The following is a 22,672-nucleotide window of genomic DNA, read 5'->3' on the forward strand; positions in this document are numbered from 1 at the left end:
CAGCCTTGCCAACATCTGTTGTTTTTTGACTTTTTTTTTTTTTTTTTTGAGACAGGGTCTCACTCTGTCACCCAGGCTGGAGCGTAATGTTGTGAACATTGCTCACTGTAGCCTTGACCTCCTGTACTCAAGTAGTTATCCTACCTGGGCCTCCCAAGTTGTTGGAACCACAGGTACACACCACAGCGCCTGGCTAAGTTTTAAAAAATTTTTGTAGGCGGGTGAGGTGTCTCATGACTGTAATCCCAGCACTTTGGGAGGCCGCGGCGGACAGATTACCTGAGGTTGGGAATTCCAGACCAGCCTGACCAACATGGAGAAACCCCATCTCTACTAAAAATACAAAATTAGCTGGGCATGGTGATGTGTGCCTGTAGTCTCAGCTACTTGGGAGGCTGAGTCAGGAGAATCGCCTGAACCCGGGAGGCGGAGGTTGCGGTGAGCCGAGATGGCACCATTGCACTTCATCCTGGGCAACAAGAGCGAAACTCCATCTCAAAAAAAAAAATTTTTTTTTTTTTTTGTAGAGAGAGAGGCCTCACCATGTTGCCATAGCTAGGGTTTTTGACTTTTAATCATAGCCATTCTGGTTGGTGTTGTGGTTTTGATTTGCATTTCCCTAACAATCACAGATATTGAGCATTTTTTCATATGTTTGTTGGCTGTTTGTATCTCTTCTTTTGAGAAGTGTCTATTCATGTCTTTTGCCCACTTTTTAATGCAATTATTTGTTTTTTGCTTGTTAAATTATTTAATTTTATGGTAGATTCTGGATATTAGACCTTTGTCAGAGGCATAGTTTGCAAATATTTTCTCCCATTCTGTAGATTGTTCACTCTGTTGATAGTTTCTTTTGCTGTGCAGAAGCTCTTTTTTTTTTTTTTTTTTTTGAGATGGAGTCTCGCTCTGCCACCCAGGCTGAAGTACAGTGGCCAGATCTCAGCTCACTGCAAGCTCCGCCTCCCGGGTTTACGCCATTCTCCTGCCTCAGCCTCCCGAGTAGCTGGGACTACAGGTGTCCGCCACCTCGCCTGGCTAGTTTTCTGGTTTTTTTTAGTAGAGACGGGGTTTCACTGTTTTAGCCAGGATGGTCTCAATCTCCTGACCTCGTGATCCGCCCGTCTTGGCCTCCCAAAGTGCTGGGATTACAGGCTTGAGCCACCACGCCTGGCCTTTTTTTTTTTTTTGAGATGGAGTCTCATTCTGTTGCCCAGGCTGGAGTGCAGTGGCACGATCTCAGCTCACTGCAACTTCCGCCTCCCAGGAGACAGGGTGAAACCCTGTCTCCACTGGTCTCAAACTCCTGACCTCAGGGGATCCACATGCCTTGGCCTCCCAAAGTGCTGGGATTATAGGCGTGAGCCACCGTGCCCAGCCTTGATGTATGTTCGTTTTAAAGAAAATACATCACGAGTCCATATTAATGTTTAAAACTCGAATTTGGGAATAAAAGGACTTTCTTATTTTGTGTCTTATTTTATTTTGTTTCCTTGTATTGATTTATCTTTGCATTTTCCTTTAATCTCTTTCAAGCATTTGGCCACAGATTAAAAAGTAGAGTCTATTTAGTCTAAATACTATCTTGTTCCTTCTTCAAAATATAGTTAGTCATTAAAGTAATTTACTTGTACCCTTGTAGCTGATTTTGGCTTGGGAAGCTAGTTAAACCACAAAATTGTTTACCCGGACCAGATTAAGATGATGGCTCATGACTTGTCTTCACTAGCTTGAAGTAAGCCAGATGTCATCATCTTTTGGCTTTCATTACTGTCCTAATAAGTCTGTGTGTGGGATGGCTAATTGACTCATCATAGTGTTAACTTTCTGTACATGTCTGTTAATATCAACATCAAACAGAAGCATCGGGAGAAAGAACATTAAAGGGAGGTACAGGGGAAGAGACTGAAGGTTGCTCTGCACCAGACAAGCAACAGGAATAGAAAATGCACCAGAACCAAAGCCAGCCATGGCGCATGGCTCAGAATACTAGAAATTAGGCTTTTCCCCAGTCTGTCTCTACTGGTATGCTAACCTTTCATCTTAGCATCTCTGCTGGTAGTTTCTGCTCCTTCTGCCCTTCACATCCTCTTCATTTGTCAAAATGCAACTCATATTTCATCTTTTTCTTGAAACTTGGCCCCTTTCATCTAAGGTCTTCAGTTATTTATCTGAACTTTTATTTTCCTTGAAGGCTAAAGCCATTGAAAATACACTCTCATATACTGATTTATCACTCTCTTCAACAAATTATAAACTCCTCAGGACACAGCTGTGTCTTGTAATTCTGACACACCCCTGTGCTGTGACTAGGGTAGGCATTCATTGTTTTAGTATAATTTGTTAATTCGTTATTTTTGTATCCCTTTATCCACTCAGCCAAAAGCAGTTTGTCCCTGGATACCCTCCTATAGATACTTTAAAAATCAACTTACATTTAAGTAGCAATTTTTTTTATTAGAATACATTTTACTTTAGTTACCTTGTTTTGTTTTCTGACAACCCTGTGGCTGGATGAAACAAGTATTTATGCCCATTTCACAAAGGAGAAGATTGAGGCTTTGTGAAGTTCAGTGTGTGCTGAGGGAGACACAGCCAGTTAATGCATAAACAGTGATACAGTCCAATGCCAAGTCCTTATCAACATTTCTTCCATGACACAGACGTTCCAGAAAATATTTGTTAAGAAATGTTATCTAGGCCGGGCGCGGTGGCTCAAGCCTGTAATCCCAGCACTTTGGGAGGCCGAGGCAGGTGGATCACGAGGTCAGGAGATCAAGACCATCCTGGCTAACATGGTGAAACCCCGTTTCTACTAAAAATACAAAAAAAAAAAAAAACTAGCCGGGCATGGTGGCGGGCGCCTGTAGTCCCAGCTACTCGGAGGCTGAGGCGGGAGAATGGCGTGAATCCGGGAGGCGGAGCTTGCAGTGAGCCGAGATCGTGCCACTGCACTCAAGCCTGGGCGACACAGCAAGACTCCGTCTCAAAAAAAAAAAAAAGAAATGTTATCTATAGGCCAGGTGCAGTGGCTCATGCCTATAATCCCAGCACCTTGAGAGACTGAGGTAGGCAGATCACTTGAGGTCGCGTTCAAGACCAGCCTGGCCAGCATGGTGAAACCTGGTCTCTACTAAAAATACAAAAATTAGCTGGGCATGGTGGTGTGTGCCTGTAGTCCCAGCTATTTAGAAGGCTAAAGTAGGAAAATCACTTGAACCTGGGAGGCAGAGGTTGCAGTGAACTGAGATCGCACCACCGCACCCCCACCTGGGTGACAGCGTAAGACTCCATCTCAAAAAAAAAGAAAAAAGAAATGTTATTTACAATTTGGAAACAACACCAAGAGATGATAACATGTCCTTCCATTGTCATCCAGGCACATTGTGTAACAGGCCCATCAAGGATTCGTGTATACTCTAGAACAGTGGTTCTTAAACTTTTTGGTCTCAGGATTGCTATACTCTTTTCATGTATTTATTTATTTATTTATTTATGAGACGGAGTCTTGCTCTGTCACCCAGGCTGGTGTGTAGTGGTATGGATCTCGGCTCACTGCAACCTCTGCCTTCCATGTTCAAGCAATTATCTTGCCTCAGCTCCCACGTGGCTGGGATTACAGATGCCCTCCACTACACCAAGCTAATGTTTTGTATTTATGATAGAGACAGGGTTTGCCATGTTGGCCAGACTGATCTCGAACTCCTGACATCAGGGTGATCCACCCACCTCGGCCTACCAAAGTGCTAGGATTATAGGTGTGAGCCATTTCACCCAGCCAGGATTGCTGTATTCTCAAAACTTGTGGAGGACCCAAAAGAACTCCAGTGTCTATACATTATGTCTAATGATATTTACCTTATTAGAAATTAAAATTGAGAATGTTTAAAAATATTTATTAATTAAAAGTAACTATAATGACTCATTATGTTAATATATTTTTATTAAAATTTTGTTTTAAAAATATTTTCCAAAGAAAAATAGCATTGCTTTATATTTTTGCAAATCTTTTTAATGTCTGGTTCAATAAAAGAAAGTTGGATTCTTATATTTGTTTTTGCATGCAGTCTGTTACAATATGGTGTTTGGTTAAAGTTTACAGAGAAAATTCAGCTCTACACAGATATGTAGTTGGGGAGGGGAAGGGTATTTTAATACCTTTTTAGATACTAGACACAAACTCTAAAGCTTCTAAAAGGTTAGCTGCCATGTGGAATCTCTGACTCTTTTCTCACTCTTCCTTTAGAATCCATCGCTCTATCAGGAATTTTGAATGGCTCTTTTGACCATGTGTGATAGTCAAAATAATGGCCCCCAAAGACACCCACGTCCTACTCCCCAGAACCTATGAATATGTTCCTTACATGGCAAAAGAAAACTTTTACAGATCTGATTGTTAAAGACATTGAGAGGGAGTAGTAACCGCAGAAGAGAGTAGGAGAGACGTAGTGTGGAAAGGACTCAGCCCCCGCCACTGACTCCGAAGGTGGAGGAAGAGTCCCATGAGCCAGAGAATGCTTGTGGCCTCTAGAAGCTGGAAGAGACGAGGAAAGAGACTCTCTCTAGAGCCTCCAGAAGGAACACAGCCCACCAAGGCTTGTATGAGACTCCAGAACTGTAGAGCTGTAGGGTAATAGAGTTACCCTTCTGCAGAAGCGTGCTGCTCCTTCTTGTCACTGCGAGAGCACACCGAACAAAGAAGGGAACGGGTTTTTATCCTTAATGCAGTCAGTTCCTGCTACTGTATCTGGTCCCCATTGGCTGGAGTCAGACAGCACAATCTAAGCTGATCCTGATCAGCTACTTCAAAATGGAGCAGGGGTGGGGACTGCAGCAGCAGGAAGAGCCGTTTCAGAATTAAGGGTGCCAAATAAGGAACAGACATGGGTTGTCACAGATTGGGAATGGATGTGGGTTACAGATTGGGAATGGCTGGAAGGTTGTTTACTGTAACTAAGGGCAAGGAGGCAAGGTAGTTAGGCTTTGAAAATAAAGGACAAGGGAGCCTTTGAAGAGGAACTCACTGTTTCCAACAACTTTTAGAATCTTGCTAGGGTACAAATGCAAATTATTTTTGTCTCATAGAAAAGATAATTTCTGAAGTTAAGTTTTAGTTCTCTGAAGGTGCATTTACCAGTTTTGTATCTAGCAATCTCATTCCTCGTCTTTCTTCAGAAAATAAACAGTGTTTATCTTTGAACTAGCTTTATCACCTGATTTTTTCCATATTAGTATTAAGTCTTTGACATGCACTTACATTGCGTACTCATACATTGGTATGAGGATTGTGTTTTACAAATTCTTGAAAATTATACTTTGATAAATAAAGTAACCATGACATCTGGAAATCATGGCAGCAGGTAGCTTTGTGTGCACCCCTCCAGCCCTCAGGAGAAGCAGAAAGCACATGTCAAGAGTAAGGGTCGCACACTGGGGCAGAGGGAGGACTACAGAGGAAACTTCCCTTAGCAAGAGAACTCACCTGGGTTACTGGAAGTAGCCCCGCTATCTAGGGACAGAGACATTTCTGGTTGAGATTTAAAAGAAAAACCTATACATCCTTGATATGGAGGCTTCGGGTAGGATAAACACCAGGAGCATTTCTGCCCCAGGTTTGCAGGGGTGGGAGGGACGGTGCTCTAGGATAAACCAAGCCCAAGCACTGGGTCACACCATGGCTGAACTGAGCTGTGAAAAGGGAGGGCCATATCTGTGGCAATTTTGACACAAGTTCACAAATTATTGAACCCTCTTTTCATAGAAAGATGGGGTCTGTGTTCCGTCCTTTTGAATCTGGTAGTGCTGTGACTGCTATAGCCAACGGTGTATGTCAGAAGGGACCCTAGGTGGTTCCTATAAAGGTCCCATCATAAAATCCCACCCTGAGCGCAGGAACACTCACCCTCAGAGCCCTGAGATGACTGCTCTCAGGTCGTCAGGTATAAAGAAGCCCAGCCACACAGAGAGGCTGCAGGCACCTCTTGTCCCATGTACCAGGGACAATCGTAGCTCATCTTGCTCTTGGGTGACCCCATGGCAGGCACGTGAGTGAGGAAGCCTAGGGCCTACTATGGCTGTACCAGTCACCTCAGACACTCAATTCTTTCCAGCTGAGGCCACAAACATCATGGAGCAGGGACCAGCCCACTCTGTCTCCTAAGAATTCTTGACCAGAAGAATTCACGAATATACAAAGCTTTGGAGGTTATGTTTTAAATAACTTCATACTGAATAAAGTTGACCCTCAAGATCAAGATTCAATCTCAGCATTACTGACACTTTGGGCTGTGTCATTCTTTGGTGTGGGGTGGGTGGGGGTACCACCCTGTGCGCTGTAGGATGTTTAGCAGCATTGCTGGCTTCTACCCAACAGAAGATAGGAGCACTCCCTACCCAAGTTGTGACAACACAAAATGCCTCTAGACATTGCAATGTCCCCTGAGGACCAAAAGCTTCCAATCAGGAACCACTGATCTAGATCCCTGGTTTCAAACGCTCCCAGACACCTGCCACACACCCAGTTTAGGAAGCCAACTGTGGCTGGCATTGCACCCTGGTGTTACAGGTGCCTGGTACTTGTAATCTCCCAGGATAGAAATCAAGAGAGATCACCAGACACGGTAGCAAAGAGAGTTTATTTTAGCTTGTGCACAAGGAAGTCAGCACCAAGAAGGAAAAAGGAACAAGCTGCTCCCCAAAGGTAGTGTGTGGGTTGGTTTTACAGGACCTTTCTCTGTGAAGGGTTATGTCAGGGCATGTTTAGGAGGGTTTTTCTAGTGCTTGAGTACTTACTGGCTTAACATTTTTTAAAACACATTGTGTGCAGTAGTAGCATTTTAAATCTCGAACTCCTGACCCCAGGTGATACACCCAGATCAGCCTCCCAAAGGGCTGGGATTACAGGCATGAGCCACTTCCTACATTTCTATTTTTATTCTACCAGTAACTTTACAGTCAGCTTGTTTAGCAAAGTTATACTTAAGTCAGGTGAACTTGAAATTGCTTAAGCTTATTTACTTAATTTATGAGCACTGTTTTACTTATAAGCCAATTGGTAGACACAATGTATAGCAATAGGTGTACACACAAATAAACACAGCTAGACACGTATACCCACATGTAAATGAAGAACCAACAGCTTGGAACCTCAGCTATGAGACAGCAATACAAGCTTGTTGCTATTTACTTTGTCCCAATAGATAATCCAACGAAGTCTGTGAACCAAAATTTCAGGTAAAACAGTCTCCATGGAGCTTGATTTTTAAAGACCAAACCTCTCCAGATGCCAGAGAACACTGGGACCAAACAGCACCCAAGGAGCACGTCACATATTCACCAGGCCCCCTGCTTAGAACAGCAGCACCAAAGGCTGGATATATGCAACGCCATCCCACTTCCCCATTCAACAGGAAACTCCAGATTCCAGACTATACTGGGGCTAAACAGTATTGCAAATCCAAGAGAAAATTCTAAGAGGGACTTAGTACTAGACCTCAGAACCTCTGCCGAGAGCATCCCCTTTGGAGAGGTTGAGATTCGGAGGATCCCCAGGGCATCCCCCTATGGGGTCCAATGTTAGAATGTCGGACGTCTCTGACCTTAGGTGGGCACTGGGGCCACTTGCATGTTTTCCCTCCAGAGCCTACTATGAGCTTTATAAGCATAGCTCTCAATTGTAATGATAAATAGGAACTGGAGGCTGGGTGGGCTTTTTTGTCCTTAGACAGTTGAATAGGACAAGGAAAGAACTTAGCATAAGAAAAGGTTTAAGTCACCTGAAACAACTGTGAGTTTTCGCGAGCCGCACCACCATAGGGATCAGGGACCACACCCGGAGAAGATTTTAAAAAAGAATCATCCCCATTCTGGGTAGGGCAATTATTCCCATTCACTCTTTGGCCTTCAGGTAATACCAAGGAGTGACCCCAGCGAATTGCCCTCAATTTCCAAGAAGTTACTAGGAAATAGTCGCTGAAAGACTGAAAAACAAAGGGGGGAAAAATAAAAGAAAAACACTCAGGTCCCTTAAGCAAATAGGGTGGTGGTGGCTAGGTGCCTCCATATGGAAACCCCTTAGTTTCACTGGCCACAGCCAGAAACCTGTAGTTGCTTCTGTGTTTCTACGTTTCCCACCAAGAAACGAGTTGGAAAGGAAAAGACAGACAGAGAAAGATGTCCCTGTATGTAAAAGGGGAAAGGAGAAAAATAAATCCCAAACTTTGGGTCTACCTTCTCATGGCTGGCTCGCCAAAATATGTTACCGGTGGAGAGTGTCCAGGTTCTTGGTGTCTTGAATAAAGAATTGGACAAAAGGCACAAACAAAGGAAGGAAGGAATGAAGGGATTTATTGAAAATGAAAAGTACACAGCTGGGCCCAGTGGCTCATGCCTGTAATCCCAGCACTTTGGGAGGCTGAGGCAGGTGGATCACAAGGTCAGGAATTCAAGACCAGCCTGGCCAAGATGGTGAAACCCTGTCTCTACTGAAAATACGAAAATTAGCTGGGCGTGGTGGCAGGCACCTGTAATCCCAGCTACTCAGGAGGCTGAGGCAGAGAATTGCTTGAACCTGGGAGGTGGAGGTTGCAGTGAGTCTGCCTGGGTAACAGGGCAAGACTCCGTCTCAAAAAAAAAAAAAAAGAAAAAAGAAAATGACAGTACACTCCACAGTGTGAGTGGGGGCTGAACACAGGGGCTCTAGGGCCCCGTTACAGAATTTCTGGGAGTTTAGATGCCCTCTAGAGGTTGTATTCCATTGGTTACTCTGGGTACACCCTGTGTAAATGAAGAGGATGGAGTAAAGTTACAAAGTCATTTACTCAGCGTGCCCCCTACGGAGAAGATATTTCCTGTAATAGCTGAAGTGTGAATTGGCCTTATGTTCCTGGCCTCCAGACCCTCTTTTCCTGACTCAGTTTGGATCTGTGTCCCGCGACCAAATCTCATGGGGAATTGGAATCCCCACTATTGGAGATGGGGCCTGGTGGGAGGTAATTGGATCATGGTGTAGAGTTCTCATGAACACCTTAGCAGCATCCCGCCTTGGTACTGTAAAGTGAGTGAGTTCTCATGAGATCCCCTGTTTGAAAGTGTGGAGCACCTTCCCTTTCTCTCTTCCTCCTGCTCCCGCCAAGTAAGATGCCTGTGCTTCCCCTTTGCCTTCCATCATGATCGAAAGTTTCCTGAGACCTCCGGAGAAGCAGAAGCTGCTAGGCTTCCTGTACAGCCCACAAAATCGTGAGCCAATTAAACCCCTTTTCTTGCCAGGCGTGGTGGCTCACACCTGTAATCCCAGCACTTTGGAAGGCCAAGGTGGGTGGATCACGAGGTGAGGGGTTTGAAACCAGTCTGGCCAACATGGTGAAACCCCGTCTCTACTAAAAATACAAAAATTAGCCAGGTGTGGTGGTGGGCGCCTGTAGTTCCAGCTACTGGAGAGGCTGAGGCAGGAGAATCGCTTGACCCGGGAGGCGGAGTTTGCAGTCAGCATAAAAAAAGAAATTCTTTTCTTTATAATTAGCCAGTCTCAGGTATTTCTTTAGAGCAGTGTGAGAACAGACTAATGAAGGGTGATCATTTGGATCTAGCTGCAAAGACAAGTTTGACATTTGCATTCATTGAGCCCTTTTAGAAAAGACCAGGCAACTAACTCTTGGCGAGAGTATAGAAACTTGTGTGCTGGGAATCAAAAGGCCTGAGTACCTATTCATATTTCCTGCAACTTGAGGGATCCCTGTATAGACATTGAGAAAGAAAAGAAAGTTTATCTGAGGAATGCGAGCCGGCTATAAATCATCAGACCCACAGAGGCAGGAGTGTGAGGCAGCAGTCACATCCCACTTTCCCTCCTTGAGCTAAGTAATCAGCCCTTGAAACTGCTTGCTATGTGGACTCTAGACCAGCTGCGGCCAGAAGCAGCTATCAACTAACCAAGCAAGGCCACTCACTGGACACATACCGCATATCTCACACTTCACCAATGTATAGTCAATCACTAATCAGTCTTATTTGTGAGGGTCTGGAATTCTAAAAAAACCCAGTTGGGATGGCTGCCATTGCTCCATGGTGTTTGGAGCCTCTGCTGGGAAGACTCACGTAGTTTCAATTCATTCAAATGACTGGGCCCTGGGACAGCTGGGGCTGGAGAGTGCACATACCTGGAGAGGGCCCTTCCTCCCACATGGGGCACTGGGCTGCAATGGCCGGAAGACAGGCCCAGCTGAGATGGTCAAACAGAGCTCCACCCCATGTGCCTTCTTCTTCCATAGAGCCACCCTACATGGCCCCCCACCATAAGAGTCCCCCTATGTGTCCTCCCCTCCACCAGAGTCCCCCCAGCATCGTGTCTCTGGGATCCTTCTGAAGTAGCAGCTGGATTCTGAGAAAAATCTTCCCAACATGGGCCTCCAGGGAATCAGCACTCCAGCTGCTTTCCAGCCACCTCGAGTCACAGGACATCACCTCATTCTGCTCTGTAGCTGGGGGCATTGCCTTTGTTTCTTTTTCTTTCTTTCTTTTTTTTGAGACAGAGTTTCACTCTTTTTTTTTTTTTTTTTTTGAGACAGAGTCTTGCTCTGTCGCCCAGGCTGGAGTGCAGTGGCCGGATCTCAGCTCACTGCAAGCTCCGCCTCCCGGGTTCCCGCCATTCTCCTGCCTCAGCCTCCCAAGTAGCTGGGACTACAGACGCCCGCCACCTCGCCCGGCTAGTTTTTTGTATTTTTAGTAGAGTCGGGGTTTCACCGCGTTAGCCAGGATGGTCTCGATCTCCTGACCTTGTGATCCGCCCGTCTCAGCCTCCCAAAGTGCTGGGATTACAGGCTTGAGCCACCGCGCCCGGCTGAGTTTCACTCTTTCACCCAGGTTGGAGTGCAGTGATGCGATCTCAGCTCACTGCAATCTCTGCCTTCTGCTTTCAAGCGATTCTCCTGCCTCAGCCCCCTGAGTAGCTGGGATTACAGGCGCCCGACACCATGCCCAGCTAATTCCAAGTCCAGCTAATTTTTGTATTTTTAGTAAAGACAGGGTTTCACCATATTGGCCAGGTTGGTCTCACACTACTGACCTTGTGATCCACCCACCTCCCAAAGTTCTGGGTTTACAGGTGTGAGCCTCCACACCCAGCTTGCCTTTCTTTTAATGCTTTGATGTCTGGCAATTTCTTTTCTTCTTTATTTCCCTGAAATGAATGCCTGGCTTAGAGTAGGAAACGAATTTGTTGAGTGAATAGATTGGTGAAATGACTGCAGTGCTATGATGTTGAGAAATATTTTAAGTCAGCATACACATATATGTGTATATGTTTATGCGGGTGTGGGGTAGGTGTATATATGCATGTGCACGCCCATTCGTGTATACCTCCTAGGCACTATTTTGCAGGACAAACTCGATGACAAATAGAAATTCCTCTCTGAATTTTTCTTCCTTAGGCATTTTTACAGCATTCCTTTCTGTTTCTATCCTGGCTTAGACATTGGAGCAGTTCTTAGGATGCTTGCTCCAGCCAACAGACAAAAGGAAAAGTGACTTCTCTGTACTTTATGATTTACATCAATTTTATGTAATTAAAATAATTTAGAGCTGAGTTTCTGAGCTCATAATTAGGGTTTTAAAGCTTATGTAAAGCTGCTCTTTCAAAGAGAATTGCTTCTTAAATGGAAGAGCAGATTTGGACAGAAGTATTTGGATGCTGTCAAAAGACATTATTTTGTGTGTATGTGCCTTCTGTGAATACTGACATAACTTCCACACTAAATTATGACTATAGGTTCTTGAAATGTCACCAAAAACAATGTGATAAAAACGCAAGAATATGTCCTGGTTAGTGATCATCTCTATAGTGAATTTCACTGGGTAAAATTAAAATAATCTACAGGAAGACTGTACTTATTTATGAGTCAGTTACAAGAAAACATTCTGAGGAAATGATTGAGTCTTTTCACCCTCAATTTAAAATGCGGGCAATTATCATTTTTTTGGTCTCTTGGGAATTTAACTGTTACATAACTTATTACCCCATACAATAAGTATTCAAATATGAGGCTAACTCATATATACTGTTTCACATGTTATTCTTCTTTTAGAATTGAGAAAATTATTGAATATAATTAAAAACTCATAAAATACTTTCAACACTACTGTATTTCTACCAGTTTTATTTCTTCTCATTAAAAATCCAAACCAGGCCGGGCACGGTGGCTCAAGCCTGTAATCCCAGCACTTAGGGGGGCCGAGACGGGCGGATCACGAGGTCAGGAGATCGAGACCATCCTGGCTAACATGGTGAAAACCCGTCTCTACTAAAAAATACAAAAAGAAACTAGCCGGGCGAGGTGGCGGGCGCCTGTAGTCTTGGCTACTCGGGAGGCTGAGGCAGGAGAATGGCGTAAACCCGGGAGATGGAGCTTGCAGTGAGCTGAGATCCAGTCACTGCACTCCAGCCTGGGGGACAGAGCAAGACTCCGTCTCAAAAAAATAAAAAAATAAAAAAAAAATAAAATCCAAACCATCAGCCTTTTGCAGAGAGGTAAGAATTGACTCTATCATATGCTAGAATATATATCTACGTGATTTATCCTGGAGTTGACTGCACGTAAGTGATATATTAGAGGTACTCTCATTAAGAATGTTTGTTTTGTGCCAGGCGTGGTGGCTCAGGCCTGTAATCCCAGCACTTTGGGAGGCCGAGGCAGGTGGATCACGAGGTCAGGAGTTTGAGACTAGACTGACGAACATGGTGAAACCCCGTCTCTACTAAAAATAGAAAAATCAGTCAGGCATGGTGGTGTGCGCCTGTAATCCCAGCTACTCAGGAGGCTGAGGCAGGAGAATCGCTGAACCCAGGAGGCAGAGGCTGCGGTGAGCTGAGATCACGCCATTACGCTCCAGCCTGTGTGACAGAGCAAAGCTCCATCTAAAAAAAAAAAAGAATGTTTGTTTTGTCTTAAGTAACTGAACTAAACATATATGTATACCCATAATGTTTTTATAGAAAGAAGGGCTAGAGAAATACCCTGAAAAAAATTCTTTTACTTATTTTCAAATGTTTTATAATGAAAACACGCTACTGTTGTAAAGAGAAATATCACTTAAAAATCAAAATCCAGAAATGCAAAACTATATCTCCTGATTTCTTCACGTCAATACAATTAAAATTCATGCTTCTGGCCGGGCAAGGTGGCTCGCGCCTGTAATCCCAGCACTTTGGGAAGTTGAGGCGGGTGGATCTCCTGAGATCAGGAGTTTGAGACCATCCTGACCAACACGGTGAACCCCCGTCTCTACTAAAAATACAAAAATTAGCTGGGCTTGGTGGCGGGAGCCTGTAATCCCAGCTATTTGGGAGGCTGAGGCAGGAGAATTGCTTGAGCTTGGGAGGCGGAGGCTGCAGTGAGCCGAGATCACGCCACTGCATTCCAGCCTAGGTGATAGAGGGAGATTCCGTCTCAAAAAAAAAAATTAAAAAAAAAAATCACACTTCTTAACTGTTCTAGGATGCTGGGCACATTAAAGGAGTAAGGCTTGGTTACTGATTGAAAATAAGTCATAAAATTCTGACCAGTAGGACAAAAGTATACACTTAAAAATGTTAAATCAAACCCAAAATTAAAATCTTTTGAGCTGTATGAAATGGCTGATTATCTATCAAAATAATGCTTTTGGCTGGGTGAGGTGGCTTATGCCTGTAATCCCAGCATTTTGGGAGGCTGAGGCAGATGAATCGCTTGAGGTCAGGAGTTCGAGACAAGCCTAGCAAACATGGTGAAACCCCATCTCCACTAAAAACACAAAAATTAGCCGGGTGTGGTGGCAGGCACCTGTAATCCCAGCTACTTGGGAGGCTGAGGCAGGAGAATAGCTTGAACCTGGGAGGTGGAAGCTGCAGTGAGCCGAGATCGCGCCATTGCACTCCAGCCTGGGCACCAAGAGCAAAATTCTGTCTCAAAATAATAATAATAATGCTTTAATTGACTGCAAAGTTAGTTCCTTTGTCATGACATTTGGGAAGTCAGTATCTTTGTCACATGAAAACTATAAAATATACATATTAAACCTAAGAAGGTAGCAAAAACTTAAGAGGGTAAGTATAATATTTATTTCACTTTACACATTGTAACTTGATGAGGATGGCCGGGCGCGGTGGCTCAAGCCTGTAATCCCAGCACTTTGGGAGGCTGAGACGGGTGGATCACGAGGTCAGGAGATCGAGACCATCCTGGCTAACACGGTGAAACCCCGTCTCTACTAAAAAATACAAAAAAAAAAAAAAAAAACTAGCCGGGCGAGATGGCGGGCGCCTGTAGTCCCAGCTACTCGGGAGGCTGAGGCAGGAGAATGGCGTAAACCCGGGAGGCGGAGCTTGCAGTGAGCCGAGATCGCGCCACTGCACTCCAGCCTGGGCGACAGAGCGAGACTCCGTCTCAAAATAAATAAATAAATAAATAAAGTAACTTGATGAGGAAACATTTCTATGTTATTATTTTATTTTATTTACTTTTTTGAGACAGAGTCTCACCCTGTTGACAAGGCTGGAGTGCAATGGCATGATCTTGACTCACTGCAACCTCCGCCTCCCGGGTTCAAGTCATTCTCCTGCCTCAGCCTCCTGAGTAGCTGCGATTACAGGCGCGTGCCACCACACCCGGCTTTTTTTTTTCATTTTTAGTAGAGATGGGGTTTCACTATGTTGGCCAGGCTGGTCTCGAACTCTTCACGTGATCGGCCCGCCTCAGCCTCCCAAATGCTGGGATTACAGGCATGAGCCACCACACCCGGCCGAGGAAACATTTTTAAAGCAAAACAAAATCTTAGATGAAAGTGGAGCATATTTTTGTATCTAATATAGCAAGTACTTATTTTATTATCCTTCTTTTTTTTTGGAGACGAAGTCTGACTCTGTCACTTAGGCTGGAGTGCAATGGCATGATCTTGGCTCACTGCAACCTCCACCTCCTGGATTAAAGCGATTCTCCTGCCTCAGTCTCCCGAGTAGCTGGGACTACAGGTATGCACCATCATGCCCCGCTAATTTTTGTATTTTTAGTAGAGACGTGGTTTCACCATGATGGCCAGGCTTGTCTTGAACTCCTGGCCTCAAGTGATCCACCCACCTCAGCCTCCCAAAGTGTTGGGATTACAGGAGTGAGCCACCGTGCCCCGCAGGTTTGATTCTTTTGACAAAACTACTTCATGGGTGGCATTCTATTCATCTTCAAGAGGAACATATTGCCTTGTATCTTTGTGTGTGTGTGTGTGTGTTGCAGTCTTTACTGCTCAATGACTAGACCCTTGGAGGCTGAACAATAGTACTATCCCAATTCTGTCATTCTTTATTTGTCAAAATATTTCTATAAAGTGAAACTTTCCCACATATACTCTTTTCGAACTGAATAGTACATTCTGAATAAAAAGGCATAATAACTGTTGTCTCAATTCTCTTTCTTTTAATTTTCAAAATAAAGAGTTGATTCTCTAGTATCTTTTTTTCTTCTTCTTATGAGATGGTATCTCACTCTGTTGCCAGGCTGGAAATCAGTGGCATAGTCATAGCTCACTGCAGCCTTGGACTCCTGGGCTCAAGCCATCCTCCCACATGGCTGGGACTACAGGCATGAGCCATCATACCTGGCTAACTTGTGTTTTACTTTTTTTTTTTTTTTTTTTGAGACGGAGTCTTGCTCTGTCGCCCGAGCTGGAGTGCAGTGGCCGGATCTCAGCTCACTGCAAGCGCCATTCTCCTGCCTCAGCCTCCGGAGTAGCTGGGACTACAGGCGCCCGCCACCTCGCCCGGCTAGTTTTTTTTTTTGTATTTTTAGTAGAGACGGGGTTTCACCGTGTTAGCCAGGATGGACGTGATCTCCTGACCTCGTGATCCGCCCGTCTCGGCCTCCCAAAGTGCTGGGATTACAGGCTTGAGCCACCGCGCCCGGCCTGTGTTTTACTTTTTGTAGAGACAGGATCTTGCTATGTTACCCTGGCTGGTCTCAAACTCCTGGCCTCAAGCCATCCTGTCATGGCCTTGCAAAGTGCTGGGATTCCGGGTATGAGCCAATGTGCTCAGCACCTAGCATCTTTTGCAGGTGGCCAGACACGTGTGTGTGTGTATGTGTGTGTGTGTGTGTGTATGTTTGTATGTTTTCAAGGCTTTAGTAATTTTGAAGGTGTTTTCAATCCATTGCAGTTAACATCTTTATTGATGCTCAAATTGTCCCATTTTGGCAGGTGGAACATCTTCAAGTCGGCTTCTGAATCCCATGGGTGTGATGCTTGTAGTCTTTGTTAGCTTTCTGCCTCTCTATGTTCCAGGCTCATTTTGTACATATTATGCCTCAGACCTGGAATCAGCTAATTCTCCAAAAACTCTTGGAATTTTTTTTTTTTTTTTTGAGACAGAGTCTTGCTCTGTCACCCAGGCTGGAGTGCAATGGCATGATCTCGGCTTGCTGCAACCTCTGCCTCCTGGGTTCAAGCAATTCTCCTGCCTCAGCCTCCTGAGTAGCTGGGATTACAGGCTCCCGCCACCATGCCCAGCTAATTTTTGTGTTTTAGTAGAGATGGGGTTTCACCATGTTGGTCGGTCTGGTCTCGAACTCCTGACCTCGTGATCTGCCCACCTCGGCCTCTCAAAGTGCTGGGATTACAGGTGTGAGCCACCACGCCTGGCCTTTGGAATTTGTTTACTTTTTTTTTTTTTTTTAGTGAGAAATGTTATTCTAAGAGAAAAATATGAGAATGAGGAATATTCACTTCTATTGGATTGTTCATTGTTTTTGAGTTTTTCCATTGAACACATTCATCTATCATATATCTACATCTATCTATAAGTATACATTCATTTATTTATGTGTATCTGTGTGTATATATGCACATAGCTGATGAATTGATATGCATGGGCACACATACTTAGATAAAGATATACCTCATGAGTTTAAACTGATATTTGTAATTAAAATTCAAGACACAGGGTATTTAATTAATTTGTCTTATATCTGGTGTCCTCTTTTTCCAACACCAAGAGTCCTGGTTTTCTTTTTCTGAGATGGAGTCTTGTTCTGTTGCCTGGGCTGGAGTGCAGTGGCATGATTTTGGCTCACTGCAACCCCTGCCTCTTGGCTTCAAGCAATTCTACTGCCTCAGCCTCCCAAGTAGCTGGAATTACAGGTGCCCGCCACCACGCCTGGCTAATTTTTGTATTTTTTAGTAGAGACAGGGTTTTCTCCATGTTGGTTGGGCTGATCTAGAACTCCTGACCTCAAGTGATCTACCTGCCTCAGCCTCCCAAAGTGCTGAGATTACAAGTGTGAGCCACCATCCACAGCCGAGTCCTGGTTTTCAAAACAGAGAGGATAACACAACTGAATATATCATATGATTATTTATTTGCTTTAATTGACCTTGCACACACTCCGTTCTCAGAATAACGATGCCATCACTATCACCCAAAATGATTACCAAAAGGCTAAAAAGACATTTTTCGGCCAGGCGCGGTGGCTCAAGCCTGTAATCCCAGCACTTTGGGAGGCCGAGACGGGCGGATCACGAGGTCAGGAGATCGAGACCATCCTGGCTAACACGGTGAAACCTCGTCTCTACTAAAAATACAAAAACTAGCCGGGCGAGGTGGCGGGCGCCTGTAGTCCCAGCTACTCGGGAGGCTGAGGCAGGAGAATGGCGTAAATCCGGGAGGCGGAGCTTGCAGTGAGCTGAGATCTGGCCACTGCACTCCAGCCCAGGCGACAGAGCAAGACTCCGCCTCAAAAAAAAAAAAAAAAAAAAAAAAAAAAAAGACATTTTTCATATGCTCTTCCAGTGCCCTCATCATATATCTTCAGAGTGGTGGTGTATCTACATTGTCAAGTCATGCATCTGTTGCATACTATCTTCTCTTTTTTGAATCCGTTCATGTGCTAGGATATGTTTAACAAGCGGTTCCCAGAAAAAGGGGGAAAAAGCCCTGATTCATAGCATTTTGCAGCTTTCCACGGAGGAAATACTTTCATCATTGCAGGTGTGAGCTATCAAGTTGACGTCATTGAATGTGGAGTTTGGGAAAAGATGTGCAGAAGCTGACCATATCCCCACCATTCGACACAATCAATGTAAATAACCTCAAAAGCATAGATAATTGTAAAATGTAGTAAAATAATTATGAAGTGATGTGTTTTTAGTGTTTATTGTTTTTAATATAATTTATTTAAATGTATGTTCATTTGTATACTTTAACTGTTCATAATGTCTGTGTTTAATAACCAACTCATAAAATTCTTGAAAAGTTACTTGGCTCTCATAAGCTTGTCCAAATTGCCTCCAGAAAACAGCTGGTCGTATCTATACTTGTATCTACATACCCACCCACTTAGTATTTGCCATCTGTCTTTATGTCGATATCTCTGTAGTCATTGTGACTGTTTGAAACTTGTTTACTAGTAGATTCCTTAGGAATAGCTTATGGTAACTGTATTTCCTGAGTCTTTGCATTTTGGTAACAGTTTGCTGCTTTTATACCTGAAAATTATTTTAGCTCATCTTTACTTTCCTCGAGTATCTTTTTCATTTTTATTTATTTATTTTTTTTGAGACAGAGTCTCGTTTTGTTACTCAGGCTGGAGTGCAGATCACAGCTCCCCGCAGCCTCAACCTCCTGGGCTCAAACTATCCTTTCAGCTCAGCCTCCTCAATAGCTGGAACTACAGGTGCATGCCACCATGCCTGGCTAATTTTTTTGTAGAGACAGGATTTTGCCACATTGCCTGGGATGCTCTTGAACTCCTGGGATCAAGTGATTCACCTGCCTCAGCCTCCCAAAGTGCTGGGATTACAGGTGTGAGCCACCACACTTGGCTTGAATATGTAATGCCATTTTGTTACATCAGTAAGGCATTGCTGTTGAAAAATCTGATGTCAAACTAATTTTCTTTCAAAATGTTACTGCATCTTCTTTGGGTGGGGAAAGGAACCCCCCAAATTTTTTTTCTTCCCTCTTTCCCTTTCTTCCTTCCTTCTTTCCTTTCTCTTCCAATGATTTTACCAGAATGTCTTGGTATTGGATATTTGGACTCCATTTTCCAAGGTGTATAGATAATCTTTCAATATGTCATTTCAAGTATATGCTTATTTCAGGAAACTTTTCCTAACTTATACCTCTTGTTTGTTTGGATCTATTCCTTTGATTTTATTTCTTTAGGAACTAATATATCTGTGTGTGTGTGTATGTGCGTGTGTGTGTGCGTGCACGTGTCCGTGTGTACAGGGTCTTCCTTGCCTGTTTCCTATATCTGTATATCTCTCATTTCCTCTTAAATCTTTTTCATCTTGTGCTAATTTTCTACCGCTGTTGTAGCATATCACCACAAATTTAGTGTCTTAAAAAACACATTTATTATCTTAACTTTGCCTTTCAGAAGCCCACCATGGGTCTCACTGAGCTAAAACCAGGGTGTTAGTAGGTCTGGATTGCTTTCTGGAGGCTTTAGGGCAAATCTGTTTTCTTCCCTTTTCCAGTTTCTAGAGATAGTACACATCCCTTGGCTCATGACCACTTTCCTCCATTCACAAAGCCAGCAATGTTTCATTTCTCAGACCATTTCTTCCATAGCTGCATTTCCTTCCTACCACTGCAGTCAGCTCTCCACTGTTAAGGACCCATGTGATTAGGCTGGACTCAGCCAGATGATGCAGGATCAGGCTTCTCTCTTGAGATCCATAATGTAGTCACGTTTGCTGTCAATCTGCCATGTCAGGTGACACAGTCACAGGTTCTGGAGATTAGGATGGGGACATCTTTGGGTGACCATTATCCTGTACCACACATCTCTTTTATAGCCTCATATTTTTTCATCTTTTCTTTTAATGTATTATCAGTTCTGTTTATTTGCTCATGTTTCTTTCTCTCTTCATTTCTGAAATGTTTTTTAAATTTTTACTTCTTTTCTGAGTTTGTCATCTCCTTTCTGTATTTTTCTAAATCTGACACATGTCATCTTTTCTTTTTCTTTTTCTTTTTTTCTTTTTTCTTTTTTTTTTTTTTGAGACGGAGTCTCGCTCTGTCGCCCAGGCTGGAGTGCGGTGGCCGGATCTCAGCTCACTGCAAGCTCCGCCTCCTGGGTTCACGCCATTCTCCTGCCTCAGCCTCCCGGGTAGCTGGGACTACAGGCGCCGCCACCTCGCCCGGCTAGTTTTTTGTAGTTTTTTTTTTTTTTAGTAGAGACGGGGTTTCACCGGGTTAGCCAGGATGGTCTCGATCTCCTGACCTCGTGATCCGCCCATCTCGGCCTCCCAAAGTGCTGGGATTACAGGCTTGAGCCACCGCGCCCGGCCTATCTTTTCATATCTTATGTCATTTTAGATGTTTATTAACTTTTTTTTTTTTTTTTTTTTTTTTGAGAGGAAGTCTTGCTCTGTCGCACAGGCGGGAGGGCAGTGGCCAGATCTCAGCTCACTGCAAGCTCCGCCTCCCGGGTTTACGCCATTCTCCTGCCTCAGCCTCCCGAGTAGCTGGGACTACAGGCGCCCGCCACCTCGCCCAGCTAGTTTTTTGTATTTTTTTAGTAGAGACGGGGTTTCACTGTATTAGCCAGGATGGTCTTGATCTCCTGACCTCGTGATCTACCGGTTTCGGCCTCCCAAAGTGCTGGGATTACAGGCTTGAGCCACCGCGCCTGGCTATTAACTTATTTTAAAATATTTTAGTTTTCATCTGTTTCGAAGCCCTGGCTTTCTGTCATAATTTATTTTCTATAGAAATTATTTTTTATTCTTTTTTTCTTCATAATGACTTTGTATGGGATTTGACCTTAACTTTTTTGTTACTCACCTTTATGTAATGCTAGTTTTCCTGACCTTTTAGAAGGGAAGACTTAATTAGGGTAGTTTTTCTAATTTCATGGCTCTCCTTTTTCTTTATTGATTCATCTCAAATTCAATAACAATTCAATAGGTTGGCCCTTGATAAACTGATTCAATATCTTATCTGGATGAGAAAAGCCCTAAGAATAGCCAGGGAATTCCTAAAAGAGAAGAATAAATGAAAGATAGCCCTATCAGATGTCAAAACATATTATACAGTTTTAATAATTTAACACTGTTATTAGTGTAGTTATAGAAACACATACAAATGAAACAGAATGGAGAACCCAGGAAAAAAACTGACATATATCAAGCTGATTTATGTTAGTGTCAGCATTGTAGCTATCTGGGTAAAGAAGCGACTCCTAGGCCGGGCGCGGTGGCTCAAGCCTGTAATCCCAGCACTTTGGGAGGCCGAGACGGCGGATCACGAGGTCAGGAGATCGAGACCATCCTGGCTAAACGGTGAAACCCCATCTCTACTAAAAATACAAAAACTAGCTGGGCGAGGTGGCGGGCGCCTGTAGTCTCAGCTACTCGGGAGGCTGAGGCAGGAGAATGGCGTAAACCCGGGAGGCGGAGCTTGCGGTGAGCTGAGATCGGGCCACTGCACTCCAGTCCGGGCGACAGAGCAAGACTCTGCCTCAAAAAAAAAAAAAAAAAAAACAAGAAGCGACTCCTCAATATAAGAGATGCTGAAATAATTGGTTATGTATGTGGGAAAAAATGAAAGTTGATACCTCCCTCACTCCATACACTGAACTAAATTCCAGACAGATTAAGGATTCAAATATAAAAAGCAACACTTTTAAAATTTCAGCAGAATACCAGAATAATATTTATAGACAGTAGGTTTGGTTTCTGAATACCATTCTCCACTAGAAGAAAATAGGGATCTGTGAGAAATGGCTGGCTCCAGAGCTGGGAGAGGGAAGATATAAGATGAACCTGAGTGTCCTGTGCTGGGAAGGAAGAACATGCTCAAAGACGACGGGACTCTGTCAAAGGACAAAGGAGTCAGAAGGACACCATCCAGGACTGGGACAATCCGAGCAGCAACAATGAAAATAATGGATTATAACTCACTGAGTAAAATAGGAGTCCATATACCAAACTGATATAAATAAATAAATAAAACAAGAAGGAAAAGCTCTTCTTTAGAGTAGATGCCAACTAATAAATGCAGATGTTATAATGAAGTAACACAAAACAATGAAACCTCACCCTTTTGCAGCCATCTTATTAGTAACTGAATCAAGAAGAAAATTTTCTTTTCTTTTCTTTTTTTTTTTTCAGATAGAGTCTTGCTCCATCACCCAGGCTGGAGCGCAGTGATGGGATCTCAGCTCACTGCAACCTCTGTCTCCCAAGTTCAAGCAATTCTCCTGTTTCAGCCCCCCAAATAGCTGGGATTACTGGTGTGCACCAACACGCCCGGCTAATTTTGTATTTTTAATAGAGACAGGTTTTTGCCATGTTGGCCGGGCTGGTCTCTAACTCCTGACCTCAGGTGATCCACCTGCCTCAGCCTCCCAAAGTGCTGGGATTACAAGCGTGAGCCACGGTGCCTGGCCAAGAAAAAAGTTTTCAATGGATGCTATATTAGTTATCTACTACCATGTCACAAATTACTCCAAAACTTAGTGGCTATTTATTACTTATTTTTGGACAGTTTTTGTGGGACAGGAATTTGGGAATGGCTTTTCCAGGTGATTCTGGCTTGGGCCTACTCATGAGATTGCAGTCCAGATGCTAGCTGAGGCTGCAGTGATTTGAGGGCTTGATCAGGGCTATAGGAGTATCTTACTTGGCCATTGGCAGGAGGCCTCCTTTC

This window comes from Piliocolobus tephrosceles, chromosome 5, assembly GCF_002776525.5.
Source record: "Piliocolobus tephrosceles isolate RC106 chromosome 5, ASM277652v3, whole genome shotgun sequence".
Lineage (NCBI taxonomy): Eukaryota > Metazoa > Chordata > Mammalia > Primates > Cercopithecidae > Piliocolobus > Piliocolobus tephrosceles.